Source organism: Xenopus laevis, chromosome 8L (assembly GCF_017654675.1).
Source record: "Xenopus laevis strain J_2021 chromosome 8L, Xenopus_laevis_v10.1, whole genome shotgun sequence".
Lineage (NCBI taxonomy): Eukaryota > Metazoa > Chordata > Amphibia > Anura > Pipidae > Xenopus > Xenopus laevis.
Window position 1 is genome coordinate 4,539,782 of NC_054385.1, and position 18,093 is coordinate 4,557,874.

The window sequence follows — 18,093 nt, forward strand, 5'->3', positions numbered from 1 at the left end:
TAGGGCCCCCCTGAGTTATATCATGTGACACAGCACAGTATGGCAGCTTCCACATACATGAACTGACATCTACAGAGAAGGAATGTTCTGGGCATAAAGATATAGCCCTTACTGTAAGTACAAGCAATGTGGCAGCTCCCACTTCCATAGTGCTCTAACTATATTAAAAACAAAGTATAAACATGCAGGTGTAATAGTCTCTGGGAAGGGAGTGTGACTGTGGGATAGCAGGTATAGTAGGGAGAGATGGTGTCTATAGTAACAGTGGGATACTAGTCTCTGGTAAGGGAGTGTGACTGTGGGATAGCAGGTATAGGTAGGGAGAGATGGTGTCTATAGTAACAGTGGATAATAGTCTCTGGGAAGGGAGTGGTGACTGGTGGATAGCAGGGTATAGTAGGAAGAGATGGTGTCTATAGTAACAGTGGGATAATAGTCTCTGGAAGGGAGTGTGACTGTGGGATAGCAGGTATAGTAGGGAGAGATGGGTGTTCTATAGTAACAGTGGATAATAGTCTCCTGGGAAGGGAGTGTGACTGTCGGATAGCAGGTATAGTAGGAGTGAGATCAAGGTGTCTATAAGCTAAACAGTGATACTAGTCTCTGCGTAAGGGAGTGTGACTGTGGATAGCAGGTATAGTAGGGAGAGATGGCGGTCTGCCTATAGTAACAGGGGATAATATGTCTTTTGGAAGGAAGTTGGTGACTGTATTGGATAGCAGGTATAGGTAGGGCAGAGATGGCTGCCTATAGCTAACAGTGGATAAAGTCTCTGGGAAGGGAGTGTGTCTTGGCATAGCAGGTATAGATAGAGAGAGATGGTGCTATAGTAACAGTGGATTAATAGTCTCTGGGAAGGAGTATATGTGACATGTGGGATAGCAGGTTATAGTAGGGCATGAGATGCGTGTCTATAGTAACAGTGGATAATAGTCTCTGGAAGGGAGCATGTGACTGTGGATAGCAGGTTTATAGTAGGGAGAGATGGTGCCTAAAGTAACAGTGTTATATCTCTGAAGGGAGTGTGACTGTGGGATAGCATGGTATAGTGGAGAGCATCGGTGCTCTATAAGTAAACAGTGGATAATAGTCTCTGGGAAGGAGAGTGACTGTGTGGGATGCAGGAATATAGTTAGGGAGAGATGGTTTTGCCCTATAGTAACAGTGGATAATAGTCTTTGGGAATGGGAGTGTACTGTGGATAGCAGGTATAGTAGGGAGAGCATGGGCCTATAGTAAACGTGGCATAATAGTCTCTGGGAAGGGAGTGTGTCTGTGGATAGCAGTATAGTAGAGAGAGATTGGTAGCCTATAGTAACAGTGGATAATAAGTCTCTGGGAAGGGAGTGTGACTTGTGGTGATAGCAGTATTAGTAGGGAGAGATGGGTCTATAAGTAACAGTGGATAATAGGCTCCTCTGGGAAGAAATTATATTCATAAAAACACATATGAGAATACATGGGAGTGGTGACTGTGGGATACAGGGATAGTAGGGAGAGATGTGCTATAGTAACCAGTGGATTAATAGTCTTTTGAGCTTGCAGCGAGTGTGCACTGTGGCCGATAGCGAGGATTATAGTTAGGGAGAGATGGCTGCCTATAGTAACAGTGGATAATAGTCTCTGGGGAAGGGAGTGTGCACTGTGGGATACAACGGTCCTATAGTAGGGAGAGATTGGCGACAGCTTATAGCTAAACAGGGATAATGAGTCTCTGGGAAGGGAGTGTGACTGTGGGATAGCATGGTTATAGTTAGCGACGAGATGGTGCCTATAGTAACAGTGGGATAATAGTTCTCTGGGAAAGGAGTGTGACTGTGCAGATAGTCAGGATAGTAGGGAGAGATGGTGCCTTTTAGGAACAGTGGATAATTAGTCTCTGGGAAGGAGTGTTTGACGATTTGTGGATAGCATTATAGTAAGGAGAAGATGGTGCCCTATCAGAACACGTGGCATAATAGTCTCTGCGGAAGGAGTTGACTGAGGGATAGCAGGTATAGTAGGGAAGAGATGGTGGTCTAATAGTAACAGCGGGATAATAGTCTTTGGGAAGGCGAGTGTGACTGTGGGATAGCAGGTATAGTAGGGAGAGTGTGCTATAGTAACAGCGGTCGATAATAGTCTCTTGGGAAGCGGAGTGTGATGGGATAGCAGGATATATAGTAGGGAGAGATGGTGCCTACTAGTAACAGTGGATAATAGTCTCTCGGAAGGGAGTGTGACTGTGGGATAGCAGTATAGTAGGGAGAAATGGTGTTATAGTAACAGTTGGCATAATAGTCTCTTTGGAAGGGAGTTGACTGTGGGAGTAAGCAGGTTATAGAGGAGAGATGCGTGCCCTTATGAGTAACAGTGCGAATAATAGTCTCTGGAAGGGAGTGTGACTGTGGGATAGACAGTATAGTAGGGCAGAGATGGCTGATGTCTATCAGTAACAGTGGGATAATAGTTCTCTGGGAAGGGAGTTGTGACTGTGGGATACAACGGGTATAGTAGGGAGAATTGGCTGCCTATTAGTAACAATGATAATAGTCTCTAGCGGAAGGGAGGGGTGACTGTGGATAGCAGTTATAGCAGGGAGAGATGGTCCTATGAGTAAAGTGGATAATTAGTCTCTGGCGAAAGGGACGTGTGACTGTGGGCGATACAGTATAGTTAGGGAGAGATGGTGCCTATAGTAACAGTGGATAATAGTCTCTGGGAAGGGAGTGTGACTGTGGGCTAGCAGGGTTATAGTAGGGAGAGATGGTGCATAGTAACAGTGTGATAATAGTTTCTGGGAAGGGAGGTTGTGACTGTGGGATAGCAGGCTAGATGTAGGGCAGAGATGGTGTCTATAGTAACAGTGGAAATTAGTTTCTGGGAAGGAGTGTTGACTGGTAGGATAGCAGGTATAGTAGGGAAGATGGTGGCTATAGCTACGAGTGGATAATAGTCTTTTGGGAAGCGGAGTGTGACTGTGGAGATAGCAGGTATAGTAGGTGAGGAGATGGTGCCTAATAGTAAACAGTGGATAATAGTTCTCTGGGAAGGGTGTGACTGTGGATAGCAGGTTTATAGTAGGAGAGATTGGTGTCCTAAAGTAACAGATGGATTATAGTCTCTGAAGGGAGTGTGAACTAGTGGATAGCAGGTATAGTAGGGGAGAGATCGGTTGCCCTATAGAACAGTGGATTAATAGTCTCTGGGAAGGGATGTGACTGTGGTGATAGCAAGGATATAGTAGGGAGAGATTGGTGCCTAATAAAGTAACAGTGGATAATAGTCTTGGAAGCGAAGTGTGACTGTGGATAGCAGCGTATAGTAGGGAGAAGATGGTGCCTATATGTAACAGTATGCATAATAGTCTCTTGGAAGGGAAGCACCATGTGTCTGCTGGGATAGCAAGGATAGTAGAGAGAATGGTGCCTAAGTAACAGTGGATTAATAGTTCTCTGGGCAAGGGAGTGTGGACTGTGGGATAGCAAGTATAGTAGGGAGAGATGGTGTCTATAGTAACAGTGGATAATAGTCTCTGGGTTAAGGCGAGTGTGACGTGGGGATAGCAGGTATAGTAGGGAGAGATTGTTGCCTATATAAACAGTGCGATAATAGTCTTGGGAAGGAGTGTGACTGTTGGAATAAGGCAGGATATAGTAGGGAGAGATGGTGCCTATAGTAACAGTACGATAATAGTCTCTGGGAAGGGAGTGTGACTGCTGGGATAGCAAGGTTATAGTAGGAGAGATGTGCCTATAGTAACAGTGGATATAGTCTCTGGGAAGGGAGGAGTGTGACTGTGGGATAGCAGGTATAAGTAGGAGAGATGGGTGCCTATAGTAACAGTTGGATAATAGTCTCGATGGGAAGGGAGTGTGACTGTGGGATAGCAGGTATTAGTAGGGAGAGATGGAGATGCCTATAGTAAACAGTGGCATAATAGTCTCTGGTAAGGGAGGTGTGACTGGGATAGCAGGCTATAATAGGAGAGATGGTGCCTTATAGTAACAGTGGATAATAGTCTCTGGGAAGGGAGTGTGACTGTGGGATAGGCAGGTATAGTAGGGAGAGATGGTGCCTATAGTAACAGTGGATAATAGTCTCTGGGAAGGAGTGTGACTGTGGGGATAGCAGGTATAGTAGGGAGAGATGGTGCCTATAGTAACAGTGGGATAATAGTCTCTGGGAAGGGAGTGTGACTGTGGGATAGCAGGTATAGTAGGGAGAGATGGTGCCTATAGTAACAGTGAGATAATAGTCTCTGGGAAGGGAGTGTGACTGTGGATAGCAGGTATAGTAGGGAGAGATTGTGTCCTATAGTAACAGTGGATAATTAGTCTCTGGAAGGGAGTGTGACTGTGGGATAGCAGGTTATAGTAGGGAGAGATCGGCTGCCTATTAGTAACAGTGGATAATAGTCTCTGGGAAGGGAGTGTGACTGTGGATAGCAGGTATAGTAGGGAGAGATTTGGTGTCTATAGCAACAGTGGATAATAGTCTCTGGAAGGGAGTGTGACTGTGGGATAGCAGTATAGGTAGGGAGAGATGGGTGCCTATAGTAAACAGTGGATAATAGTCTCTGGGAAGGGAGTGACTGTGGATAGCAGGTATAGTAGGGGAGAGATGGTGCTATAGTAACAGTGGATAATAGTCCTGGGAAGGAGGTGTGACTGTGGGTAGCAGGTATAGTAGGGAGAGATGGTGCCTATAGTAACAGTGGATAATAGTCTCTGGGAAGGGGAGTGGACTGTGGATTAGCAGGTATAGTAGGGAGAGATGGTGCCCTATAGTAACAGTGGATAATAGTTCTCTGGGAAGGAGTGTGACTGTGGATAGCAGGTATATAGGGAGAGATGGTGTCCTATAGTAACAGTGGGATAATAGTCTTTGGGAAGGGAGTGTGACTGTGGGATAGCAGGTATAGTAGGGAAGATGGTGCCTATAGTAACATGGATAATAGTCTCTGGAAGGGAGTGTGACTGTGGGATAAGCAGGTATAGTAGGGAGAGATGCGTGCCTAAAAGTAAACAGTTGGATTATAGTCTCTGGGCAACGGAGTGTGACTGATGGAGCATAGCAGGCTATAGTAGGAGAGATGTGCCTATAGTTAACAGTGGATAATAGGCTACTGGGAAGGTGATGTGTGACTGTGGGATTAGCAGGTATAGTAGAGAGATGGTGTCTATAGCTAACAGTGGGATAATAGTCTCTGGGAAGGAGTGTGACTGTGGGATAACAGGTATAGTAGGGAGAGATGGTAGCCTATTAGTAACAGTGGATAATTACGTCTCTGCGGAAGGGATTGTGATGTGGAATAGCAGGTTATAGTGGGAGAGATGGTGACCTATCAGTTAACAAGTGGATAATATCTTTGGGAAGGGAGGTGACTGTGGGATAGCAGTTATAGCTAGGGAGAAGATGGCATTCTGTCATATAGTAAACAGTGGGATAATAGTCTTCTGGGAAGGAGTGTGGACTTGTGGATAGCAGGTATAGTTAGGGATGAGATGGTGTCCTATAGTAACAGTGCGCATAATATCGCTGGGAAGGAAGTGTTGACTGTGAGATAGCAGGTTTATTAGTAGCGAGAGATTGTGTCATATAGTAACAGTTGGATAATAGTCTCTGGGAAGGAGTGTGACTGTGGATACAAGTATAGTAGGAGAGATGGTGCCTATAGTAACAGTGAAATAGTCTCTGGGAAGGGAGTGTGACTGTGGGATAGGAGGGTATAGTAGGCGAGATGATGGCCTGCCTATAGTAACAGGTGGTATAATAGTTCTGGGAAGGGAGTGTTGACTGTGGGATAGCAGGTATAGATCAGGGGAGATGGTTGCTATAGTAACAGTGGGATTAATAGCTCTTGCGGAAGGGAGTGTGACTGTGGGGATAGCAGGTATTAGTAGGGAGAGGATGGTGCCTATAGTAACATGGATAATAAGTTATCTGGGAAGGGAGTGTGACTGGGGGATAGGAGGTATAGTAGGGAAGCAGATGGTCTGTCTATAGTAACAGTGGGATAATAGTCTTTGCGAAGGGAGTGTGACTGTGGATAGCAGGTATAGTAGGGAGAGATGGTGCCTATAGTAACAGTGGATAAGAAAAAGTCTCTGGGAAGGGAGTGTGGACTGTGGGGATAGCAGATATAGTAGGGAAGAGATGGTGCCTAAAGTAACAGTGGATTTATAGTCTCTGCGGAAGGGAGTGTGACTGTGGGATAGCAGGTATAGTAGGGAGAGATGGTGCCTATAGTAACAGTGGATAATAGTCTCTGGGAAGGAGTGTGACTGTGGGATAGCAGGGTATACGTAGGGAGAGATGGTGCCTATAGTAACAGTGGATAATAGTCCTCTGGGAAGGGAGTGTGACTGTGGGATAAGCAGGTATAGTAGGGAGAGATGGTGCCTATAGTAACAGTGGATAATAGTCTCTGGGAAGGGAGTGTGACTGTGGGATAGCAGGTATAGTAGGGAGAGATGGTGCTATAGTAACAGTGGATAATAGTCTTTGGGAAGGGAGTGTGACTGGGGGATAGCAGGTATAGTAGGGAGAGATGGTGTCTATAGTAACAGTGGATAATAAGTCTCTGGGAAAGGGAGTGTGACTGTGGGATAGCAAGGTATAGTAGGGAGAGATGGTGCCTATAGTAACAGTGCGATAATAGTCTCTGGGAAGGAGTGTGACTGTGGGATAGCAGGTATAGTAGGGAGAGATTGGTGCCTATAGTAACAGTGGGATAATAGTTTCTGGAAGGAGTGTGACTGTGGATAGCAGGCATATTAGTAGGGAGAGATGGTGTCTATAGTAACAGTGGATAATAGTCTCTGGGTAAAGGAGTTGTGACTGTGGGGGATTAGCAGGTATAGTAGGAAGATGGTGCCTATCAGTAACAGTGGATAATAGTCTCTGGAGGAGTGTGACTGTGGGATAGCAGCGTATAGTAGAGAGATGGGCTATAGTAACAGTGGATAATAGTCTCTGGAAGGGAGTGTGACTGTGGATAGCAGGTATAGTAGGAGAGATGGTGCCTATAGCTAACAGTGGGATAAATAGGCTCTGGTAAGGAGTGTGACGTGGGAAGCAGCGGTATAGTTAGGGAGAGATGGCTGCCTAAAGTAACAGTGGATTATAGGGAAGGGAGTGTGACCTGTGGGATGCAGTGTATAGTAGGGAGAGATGCCTATAGTAACAGTGGATAATAGTCTCTGGGAAGGGAGATGTGACTGTGGGGTAGCAGGGTTATTAGTAGGGAGAGATTGGATGTCTATAGTAACAGTGGGATAATAGTCTCTGGGGAAGGGAGTGTGTGGACTGTGGGATAGCAGGTATAGTAGGGAGAGATGGCTGCCTATAGTAACAGTGGATAATAGTCTCTGGAAGCGAGTTGACTGTGGGATTAGCAGGTATAGTAGGGGGAGAGATGGCAGTTGCCATATAGTAAACAGCTGGATAATAGTCTCTGGGAAGGGAGTGTGACTGTGGGGATAGCCCAGGTAATAGTAGGGAGAGATGGTGTCTATAAGTAACAGGGGGATAATAGTCTCTGGGAAGGAGTGTGACTGTGGAAGATAGCAGGTATAGTAGGGAGAGATCGTGGCCTATAGTACAGTGGATAATAGTCTCTGGGAGCGGAGTGTGACTGTGGGATAGCAGTATAGTAGGGAGAGATGGTGGTCTTATAGTAACAGTGGATAATAGTCTCTGGGAAGGAGTGTGACTGTGGGATAGCAGGTTATAGTAGGGAGAGAATGGTGCCTATAGTAACAGTGGATAATAGTCCTTGGGAAGGAGTGTGACTGTGGGATAGCCAGGTATAGTAGGGAGAGATGTGTGCTATAGTAACAGTGGATAATAGTCTCTGGGAAGGGAGTGTGACTGTGGGATAGCAGGTATAGTAGGGAGAGATGGTGCTATAGTAACAGTGGATAATAGTCTCTGGGAAGGGAGTGTGACTGTGGGATAGCAGGTATAGTAGGGAGAGATGGTGCTATAGTAACAGTGGATAATAGTCTCTGGGGAGGGAGTGTGACTGTGGATAGCAGGTATAGTAGGAGAGATGGTGCCTATAGTAACAGTGGATAATAGTTCTCTGGGAAGGGAGTGTGACTGTGGGATAGCAGGTATAGTAGGGAGAGATGGTGCCTATAGTAACAGTGGATAATAGTCTCTGGGAAGGGAGTGTGGACTGTGGGATAGCAGGTATAGTAGGGAGAGATGGTGCCTATAGTAACAGTGGGATAATAGTCTCTGGGAAGGAGTGTGACTGTGGGATAGCAGGTATTAGTAGGGAGAGATGGTGTCTATAGTAACAGATAATAGTCTCTGGGAAGGGAGTGTACTGTGGGATAGCAGGTATAGTAGGGAGAGATGGGTTGCTATAGTAACAGTGGATAAGTAGTCTCTGGAAGGGAGTGTGACTGTGGGATAGCAGGTATAGTAGGAGAGATGGTGCCTATAGTAACAGTGGATAATAGTCTCTGGGAAGGGAGTGTGACTGTGGAGATAGCAGGTATAGTAGGGAGAGATGGTGTCTATAGTAACAGTGGGATAATAGTCTCTGGGAAGGAGTGTGACTGTGGGATAGCAGGTTATAGTAGGGAGAGATGGTGCTATAGTAACAGTGGATAATAGTCTCTGGAAGGGATGCTGACTGATGGATAGCAGGTATAGTAGGAGAGATGGTGTCTATAGTAACAGTGGATAATAGTCTCTGGAAGGAGTGTGACTGTGGGGATAGCAGGTATAGTAGGGAGAGATGGTGTCTATAGTAACAGTGATAATAGTCTCTGGGAAGAGTGTGACTGTGGATAGCAGGACTATAGTAGGGAAAATGGTGCCTATATAACAGTGGATAATAGCTCTGGGAAGGAGTGTGACGTGGGATAGCAGGTATAGTAGGAGAGATGGTGCCTATAGTAACAGTGGATAATAGTCTCTGGGAAGGGAGTGTGACTGTGGCGATAGCAGGTATAGTAGGGAGAGATGGTGCCTATAGTAACAGTGGATAATAGTCTCTGGAAGGGAGTGTGACTGTGGGATAGCAGGTATAGTAGGGAGAGATGGTGTCTATAGTAACAGTGGGATAATAGTCTTTGGGAAGGGAGTGTGACTGTGGGATAGCAGGTATAGTAGGGAAGAGTGGTGCCATAAGTAACAGTGGATAATAGACTCTGGGAGGGAGTGTGACTGTGGGATAGCAGGCTATAGTAGGGAGAGATGGTGCCTAAAGTAACAGTGATAATAGTCTCTGGGAAGGGAGTGTGACTGTGGGGATAGCAGGTTATAGTAGGGAGGAGATGGTGGCCTATGTAACAGTGCATAATAGTCTCTGGAAGGGAGTGTGACTGTGGATAGCAGGATATAGTAGGGAGAGATGTGTCTATAGTAACAGTGGGAAAATAGTCTCTGGGGAAGGAGTGTGACTGTGGGATAGCAGGTATAGTAGGGAGAGATGGTGCCTATAGTAACAGTGGATAATAGTCTCTGGGAAGGAGTGTGACTGTGGATAGAGTATAGTAGGGAGAGATTTGCCTATAGTAACAGTGGATAATAGTCTCTGGGAAGGGAGGTGTGACTGTGGGATAGCAGGTATAGTAGGGAGAGATGGTGTCTATAGTAACAGTGGATAATAGTCTCTGGAAGGAGTGTGACTGTGGGATAAGCAGGTATAGTAGGAGAGATGGTGGCTATAGTAAACAGTGGATAATGTCTCTGGATGAGGGAGTGTGACTGTGGGATAGCAGGTATAGTAGGAGAGATGGTGTCTATAGTAACAGTGGATAATTAGTCTCTGGGAAGGAGTGTGACTGTGGGATACAAGTATAGTAGGAGAGATGGTGCCTATATAACAGTGGATAATAGTCTCTGGGAAGGGAGTGTGACTGTGGATAGCAGGTATAGTAGGGAAGAGATGGTGCCTATAGTAACAGTGGATAATAGTCTCTGGGAAGGAGTGTGACGGTGGGATAGCAGTTATAGTAGGGAGAGATGGTGCTATAGTAACAGTGGATAATAGTCTCTGGGGAAGGAGTGTGACTGTGGGATAGCAGGTATAGTAGGAGAGATGTGCCTTATAGTAACAGTGGATGTTATGTTGTCTGGGAGAGGATGTGACTGTGGCGATAGCAGGTATAGTAGGGAGAGATGGGGCTATAGTAACAGTGGGATAATAGTCTCTGGGAAGGAGTGTGACTGTGGGATAGCAGGTATAGTAGGAGAAGATGTGTCTATGGTAACAGTGGATAATAGTCTCTGGGGAAGGAGTGTGACTGTGGATAGCAGGTATAGTAGGGAGAGATGGTGTCTATAGTAACAGTGGATAATAGTCACTGGGAAGGAGTTGTGACGTGGTGATAGCATGGATAGAGCCGGAGAGCATGGGGTCTATAGTAACAGTGGATAATAGTCTCTGGGAAGGCAGTGTGACTGTGGGATAACAGGGGTAGGAGTATGGAGAGATGGTGTCTATAGAACAGATATTAATAGTCTCTGGAAGGAGTGGACTGTGGGATAGCAGTATAGTAGAGAGATGGTTGCCTATAGTAACACGTGGGAAAATAGGTCTCGGGAAGGAGAATGTGCCTATAGTAACAGTGGATAATAGTTAATATTAATAATAGTTAATAGTTAATGTTCCTATAATGAGTTGGAGTTGTTATTTTACACATTATTGGATGAAGAGCTTCCTTTCATGTGAAAATAGTGATTTCCGGTTCATTAGCCGGCAGTTGGTATCTCAGGCTGTGCCGGATGATTTGGCAGGGGCCACAGATAAATAAACATCACATCTCGCCTGAGCAGCTACAACTTCAAGAAAGAAATTCATTTCATATTGGCACATAAAGCCAAGTGTGAAATTGTACAATAGCCGGGTGCTCTCATCCCCTGCCCCGGGGCAACTCTGCCAGCTACTCGCTGCTTTATTTCTAGATTCCTGGAGAATTCATAAATACTGTCAGAAACTGATGCATAAATATGTCCTTTCTCTTATTATAATAGTGACATAAATGTCTGTACCCTCAGCAATCACCCCCTGTGCTGCACTGCATGATGGGAAAGTGAATGTACACACAGGATAAGCAACCGCAGATGGAGCCTGCCCAAACAGAGGGGAAGGTGAGGGGCACATACAGAATGAGGAATCACAGATGGAGCCTGCGCAGACAGAGGGGAAGGTGAGGGGCACATACAGAATAAGGAACTACAGATGGAGCCTGCCCAGACAGAGGGGAAGGTGAGTGGTACATACAGAATGAGGAACCACAGATGGAGCCTGCCCAGACAGAGGGGAAGGTGAGGGGTACATACAGAATGAGGAACCACAGATGGAGCCTGCGCAGACATAGGGGAAGGTGAGGGGCACATACAGAATGAGGAACCACAGATGGAGCCTGTCCAGACAGAGGGGAAGGTGAGTGGTACATACAGAATGAGGAACCACAGATGGAGCCTGTCCAGACAGAGGGGAAGGTGAGGGGCACATACAGAATGAGGAACCACAGATGGAGCCTGCCCAGACAGAGGGGAAGGTGAGTGGTACATACAGAATGAGGAACCACAGATGGAGCCTGCGCAGACAGAGGGGAAGGTGAGGGGCACATACAGAATGAGGAACCACAGATGGAGCCTGCCCGGACAGAGGGGAAGGTGAGTGGTACATACAGAATGAGGAACCACAGATGGAGCCTGCCCAGACACAGGGGAAGGTGAGGGGCACATACAGAATGAGGAACCACAGGTGGAGCCTGCGCAGACAGAGGGGATGGTGAGGGGCACATACAGAATGAGGAACCACAGATGGAGGCTGCCCAGACAGAGGGGAAGGTGAGGGGTACATACAGAATGAGGAACCACAGATGGAGCCTGCCCAGACAGAGGGGAAGGTGAGTGGTACATACAGAATGAGGAACCACAGGTGGAGCCTGCGCAGACAGAGGGGATGGTGAGGGGCACATACAGAATGAGGAACCACAGGTGGAGCCTGCCCAGACAGAGGGGAAGGTGAGGGGCACATACAGAATGAGGAACCACAGATGGAGCCTGCCCAGACAGAGGGGAAGGTGAGTGGTGGTACATACAGAATGAGGAACCACAGATGGAGCCTGCCCAGACAGAGGGGAAGGTGTGGGGTACATACAGAATGAGGAACCACAGATGAAGCCTGCCCAGACAGAGGGGAAGGTGAGTGGTACATACAGAATGAGGAACCACAGATGGAGCCTGCGCAGACAGAGGGGATGGTGAGGGGCACATACAGAATAAGGAACCACAGGTGGAGCCTGCCCAGACAGAGGGGAAGGTGAGGGGCACATACAGAATGAGGAACCACAGATGGAGCCTGCCCAGACAGAGGGGAAGGTGAGTGGTACATACAGAATGAGGAACCACAGGTGGAGCCTGCCCAGGCAGAGGGGAAGGTGAGTGGTACATACAGAATGAGGAACCACAGGTGGAGCCTGCCCAGACAGAGGGGAAGCTGAGGGGTACATACAGAATGAGGAACCACAGATGGAGCCTGCCCAGACAGAGGGGAAGGTGAGTGGTACATACAGAATGAGGAACCACAGGTGGAGCCTGCGCAGACAGAGGGGATGGTGAGGGGCACATACAGAATAAGGAACCACAGGTGGAGCCTGCCCAGACAGAGGGGAAGGTGAGGGGCACATACAGAATGAGGAACCACAGATGGAGCCTGCCCAGACAGAGGGGAAGGTGAGTGGTACATACAGAATGAGGAACCACAGGTGGAGCCTGCCCAGACAGAGGGGATGGTGAGGGGCACATACAGAATGAGGAACCACAGATGGAGCCTGCCCAGACAGAGGGGAAGGTGAGGGGTACATACAGAATGAGGAACCACAGGTGGAGCCTGCGCAGACAGAGGGGATGGTGAGGGGCACATACAGAATGAGGAACCACAGATGGAGCCTGCCCAGACAGAGGGGAAGGTGAGGGGTACATATAGAATGAGGAACCACAGATGGAGCCTGCGCAGACAGAGGGGATGGTGAAGCGCACATACAGAATGATGAACCACAGATGGAGCCTGCCCAGACAGAGGGGAAGGTGAGGGGTACATACAGAATGAGGAACCACAGATGGAGCCTGTCCAGACAGAGGGGAAGGTGAGTGGTACATACAGAATGAGGAATCACAGATGGAGCCTGCGCAGACAGAGGGGAAGGTGAGGGGCACATACAGAATAAGGAACTACAGATGGAGCCTGCCCAGACAGAGGGGAAGGTGAGTGGTACATACAGAATGAGGAACCACAGATGGACCTGCCCAGACAGAGGGGAAGGTGAGGGGCACATACAGAATGAGGAACCACAGATGGAGCCTGCCCAGACAGAGGGGAAGGTGAGTGGTACATACAGAATGAGGAACCACAGGTGGAGCCTGCCCAGACAGAGGGGATGGTGAGGGGCACATACAGAATGAGGAACCACAGATGGAGCCTGCCCAGACAGAGGGGAAGGTGAGGGGTACATACAGAATGAGGAACCACAGGTGGAGCCTGCGCAGACAGAGGGGATGGTGAGGGGCACATACAGAATGAGGAACCACAGATGGAGCCTGCCCAGACAGAGGGGAAGGTGAGGGGTACATATAGAATGAGGAACCACAGATGGAGCCTGCGCAGACAGAGGGGATGGTGAAGCGCACATACAGAATGATGAACCACAGATGGAGCCTGCCCAGACAGAGGGGAAGGTGAGGGGTACATACAGAATGAGGAACCACAGATGGAGCCTGTCCAGACAGAGGGGAAGGTGAGTGGTACATACAGAATGAGGAACCACAGGTGGAGCCTGCGCAGACAGAGGGGAAGGTGAGGGGCACATACAGAATGAGGAACCACAGGTGGAGCCTGCGCAGACAGAGGGGAAGGTGAGGGGCACATACAGAATGAGGAACCCCGTACTGGGATAACCTGCCAAATCCCCCTCTGTCCAGGAGGGAGGGGCCAGCAGTGCGGGGGGGGAGACCCATGATCCAAGACCCAAGACCCACAATTCCTTGCACGCTGCTGCCCTTCAAATCCCAGAATGTGCAAGGCATTGTGGGAATCTTTCCTTGCTATTGGGAGTCATGAGGCAGAGGTTTACTTTGCTTTGGATTCTACAGGCGCTCAAGGCCCTGAGTTAATATTGGGGAAGATTACGAGCGGATTTGGAGAAAATTTAAAGGATTTTGTTGGATTTACGAGGCTTTCAAGCTGCAGACGTGAAGGGGAAGCAAACCCTCTCCATGTCACTCGTGACTTATGCACCAAATTATATTTTATTGGGCGGTCATAAAGGCAAAGCCTCCGGCCTCCCATCTGCTCCCCTTTTATGGCTTCATTTCCTCGCACCGAGTGTCAGCCAATTGGATCCTAATAAAAAAGCGGCAATTTCTGTCCTCAACTTGAACTTGTCTTAACGAGATCCTTGAGATGTGAACCAGGGGGCAAAGTGCGTCTGCGGGCGGCAGCTGCTCATAAATCATTATAACTGAGGTTGGGATGTTAAAGGCTCCTAGGGGGCGGGATCAGCCCTTTTATTGGCTGCATTGGAGGGAGTAATAAAGGTACATCCCCAGTTTAATTGTGATGATTTGACAGCAACTCCGTAGCGCCCCATGGAAAAGAATAACTCAACTAGATTGTTCTTTAAAGGGGAAGTCTACTCTAGTTTTTTGCCTAATAAAAGAAAATTCTGGGAATGTGGGTGTGTTCTAGTTTAGTGGGAGGGGTAAGGAATTTAGTTGTCTTTTTTTTTCCTGGGACCCCATTAGTTGGCAGAGCCCTGGGAGCAGTAGACGAATAACTGTGGCCCTCTGGGGGAAGGACCACGGTAAGCAATGTGGGGCCCCATGATTCCATGGAATGAACTCTCTGGTCTATACCGTAAGAAGAGGGTGGGATTAACAATGAGTATATTGTTACTGGCGGGCACTAAATAGGTGATTGCAAGTGGGCGGAGTCTAGAGGTAACTTTTTGCACTCCAGTTCCCAGAATCCCCTGCCAGCCTTTGACGAGATGTTAATTAGACAGAGAGCAGCAAACTGTCGATTGAATACTGTCTGGGCCGGGATTTCACAGGATCAATATTTGCAGAGCAAACACGCTGAGCTGACAATCTGAAGAGCCGCTGACAAACTGCAGTGCCCAGATTCCAGCCATTCTGTCCACTTGTGCGCCATCTTCCTGCAAACCAACCAATCAGATTCCCAGTGCACTGATTAACCCTCCTGAGTGATGGAGGCGTGAAGGGAGGGGGTTGTTTATACAGAGCTCATCGTCTCAATTTAAACAGGTGCAGTTGTAAATGTAAAAACAAAATGATTTTTGCTATTTCATGCTATCACATACATATAAGGCCCCCCTGTCTGTGTCGGTACAGGTTACACGATGCAGAGGTAAATTCTTACGGAGAAGGAGAGAGAGCACAGAGGGGAACAATGAGTGATGTCACAATTGAGCAACATCTGGACACTGCCGTTTTCAGGACAGACACACAGACTGCACTGCTGATTACAGACGGAAAGAGAAACAGGAATATGAAGTGACAGGCCAAACAGCCCATTCACTGCAATACAAGCGACATGATGCAATTAAAGAGGAGGCAGTTGGGTTGCAATAAAGATGGCAGCACAGGACAGGGGTGCAACGAGGTGGCACAGAGCTCCCACATTATGGCTGAATTAAAATCTAATGATGACCCCCAGTCACTAGTGATGCGCAGGCCGGCCAGAAACCTGTAGGTCGGTGGGTTTGTCCCGTCTACTGCAAAAAAATCTTTGGGTCACATTCCCAATTTCCGTTCCCTGAATTTATAGACTCGTACCTGCCCCACCCCTTTTGTGACATCACCGCAAGGCGGGTCTATAAATAGAGGGATGGAGCGGCCATGATCAGGTTGGGAGGGGAAGTTTGGGTGCAGGTTAGGAGGGGGCAGGTTAGGGTCGGTTGAGGAAAAGTTGACCCGCACATCACAACTGTCACAGCTTGCAGGGAGATTGCGCAGCCTAACTGTCAGGTCAATTCCTATTATTTGCCAATACAATGCAGCGGCCTAGACATCGGGGGGTTTCTGGGAAAATGGTAATATAACATTGCAGAGTTTCAACCTTGTGTTTGTACCAGGAGTGAATGAGTGTATTATGAGCTAAGGGGGCCCAGTCTGAAGGCCAGTCTGAAGGCCAGTTAGGGGGAGATTTGGGGTGAGTGCTTATTTGTACCCTGGGTACCCCTGGAACTATAGCAGGGTGACACCCCAGTGTTTCTATATATCTGTAACCTTGTTATGAGCTAAGGGGGCCCAGTCTGAAGGTCAGTTAGGGGGAGATTTGGGGTGAGTGCTTATTTGTACCCTGGGTACCCCTGGAACTATAGCAGGGTGACTGTTACCCCAATGTTTCTCTATATCTGTAACCTTGTTATGAGCTAAGGGGGCCCAGTCTGAAGGTTAGTTAGGGGGAGATTTGGGGTGAGTGTTTATTTGTGCCCTGGGTACCCCTGGAACTATAGCAGGGTGACACCCCAATGTTTCTATATATCGGTAACCTTGTTATGAGCTAAGGGGGCCCAGTCTGAAGGTCAGTTAGGGGGAGATTTGGGGTGAGTGATTATTTGTACCCTGGGTACCCCTGGAACTATAGCAGGGTGACTGTTACCCCAATGTTTCTATATATCTGTAACCTTATTATGAGCTAAGGGGGCCCAGTCTGAAGGTCAGTTAGGGGGAGATTTGGGGTGAGTGTTTATCTGTACCCTGGGTACCCCTGGAACTATAGCAGGGTGACACCCCAATGTTTCTATATATCTGTCACCTTGTTATGAGCTAAGGGGGCCCAGTCTGAAGGTCAGTTAGGGGGAGATTTGGGGTGATTATTTGTACCCTGGGTACCCCTGGAACTATAGCAGGGTGACTGTTACCCCAATGTTTCTATATATCTGTAACCTTGTTATGAGCTATGGGGGCCCAGTCTGAAGGTCAGTTAGGGGGAGATTTGGGGTGAGTGCTTATTTGTGCCCTGGGTACCCCTGGAACTATAGCAGGGTCACTGTTACCCCAATGTTTCTATATATCTGTAACCTTGTTATGAGCTAAGGGGCCCAGTGTGAAGGTCAGTTAGGGGGAGATTTGGGGTGAGTGCTTATACAAATAACTGGGTGGTTGCTTGCACTCACCTGCCATAAAAGAAACCAGTAACCAATCACAACCCTATATAATATACTGCCCCCCTGTCCAAGGTGGAAGCAGCTGCCATTGTGACATCACCACAGGTAAGAAGTCAATTGAGTGGGCCTTTTTCTCTCTCAAGATTTTCAAGGACAATTTGAAAAAAAATCATTTTGAAGCATCGAGTGGCGGCATCGAGACGTTTGTGACATTGGAGACATGAAAGCGCATTGTCAGGCTACACAATAACAGGAGAATGGGGGGCGGCTTCATCCCTCGGAGCCAACAATGAGGGGCTACAGAGCAGACAATGTACAGAGAGACATTTGACCTCTCCTTTATTATAAAGTTAGGGCACTGACTGTGTATAAGGGTCACTGAGAACCTACATTAGTAAATCAGATTCCATGTGGATATGGGGTTTGGCCAAAAAGCACCCAGTTTTGGTTCCCAGGAGGGTGACACATCTGTAGGTCTGTCTGTCTGGGTTTCTACATTTCAGGCCCTGGCATTTCAGGGGCACGTTCTGTGCCAGAGCAGAATCATTATAAATGTACAGAGATCATCCTCCTCCCAAATCCTGCAACTCCCCGCCACCCTCTCGCTTTATGGAGAGTTTCTCTTTAAGGAGGAGATGGGCTCCACTTGACTTGGCTCCACTTGTCTGATGTTGGCCTTGACTTGACTTGGCCGAGCTTGTGTAAAGCTGGAGGTAAAGCAACCAATGAGGTGCTCATTTAAGGCCTCAACAAGGCCACCTTGAAATCTGCACAGTGTTTTGAAAAATGGGACATTGGACGTACTCACCTTAAAAGTGTTGATCCCCTTTAAATAATCTGTTAGTATGATGTAGAGAGGGATATTCTGAAACCATTTGCAATTGGTCTTCATTTTTTATTATTTGTGGTTTTTGACTTATTTGGCAGCATCTCCGGTTTGCAATTT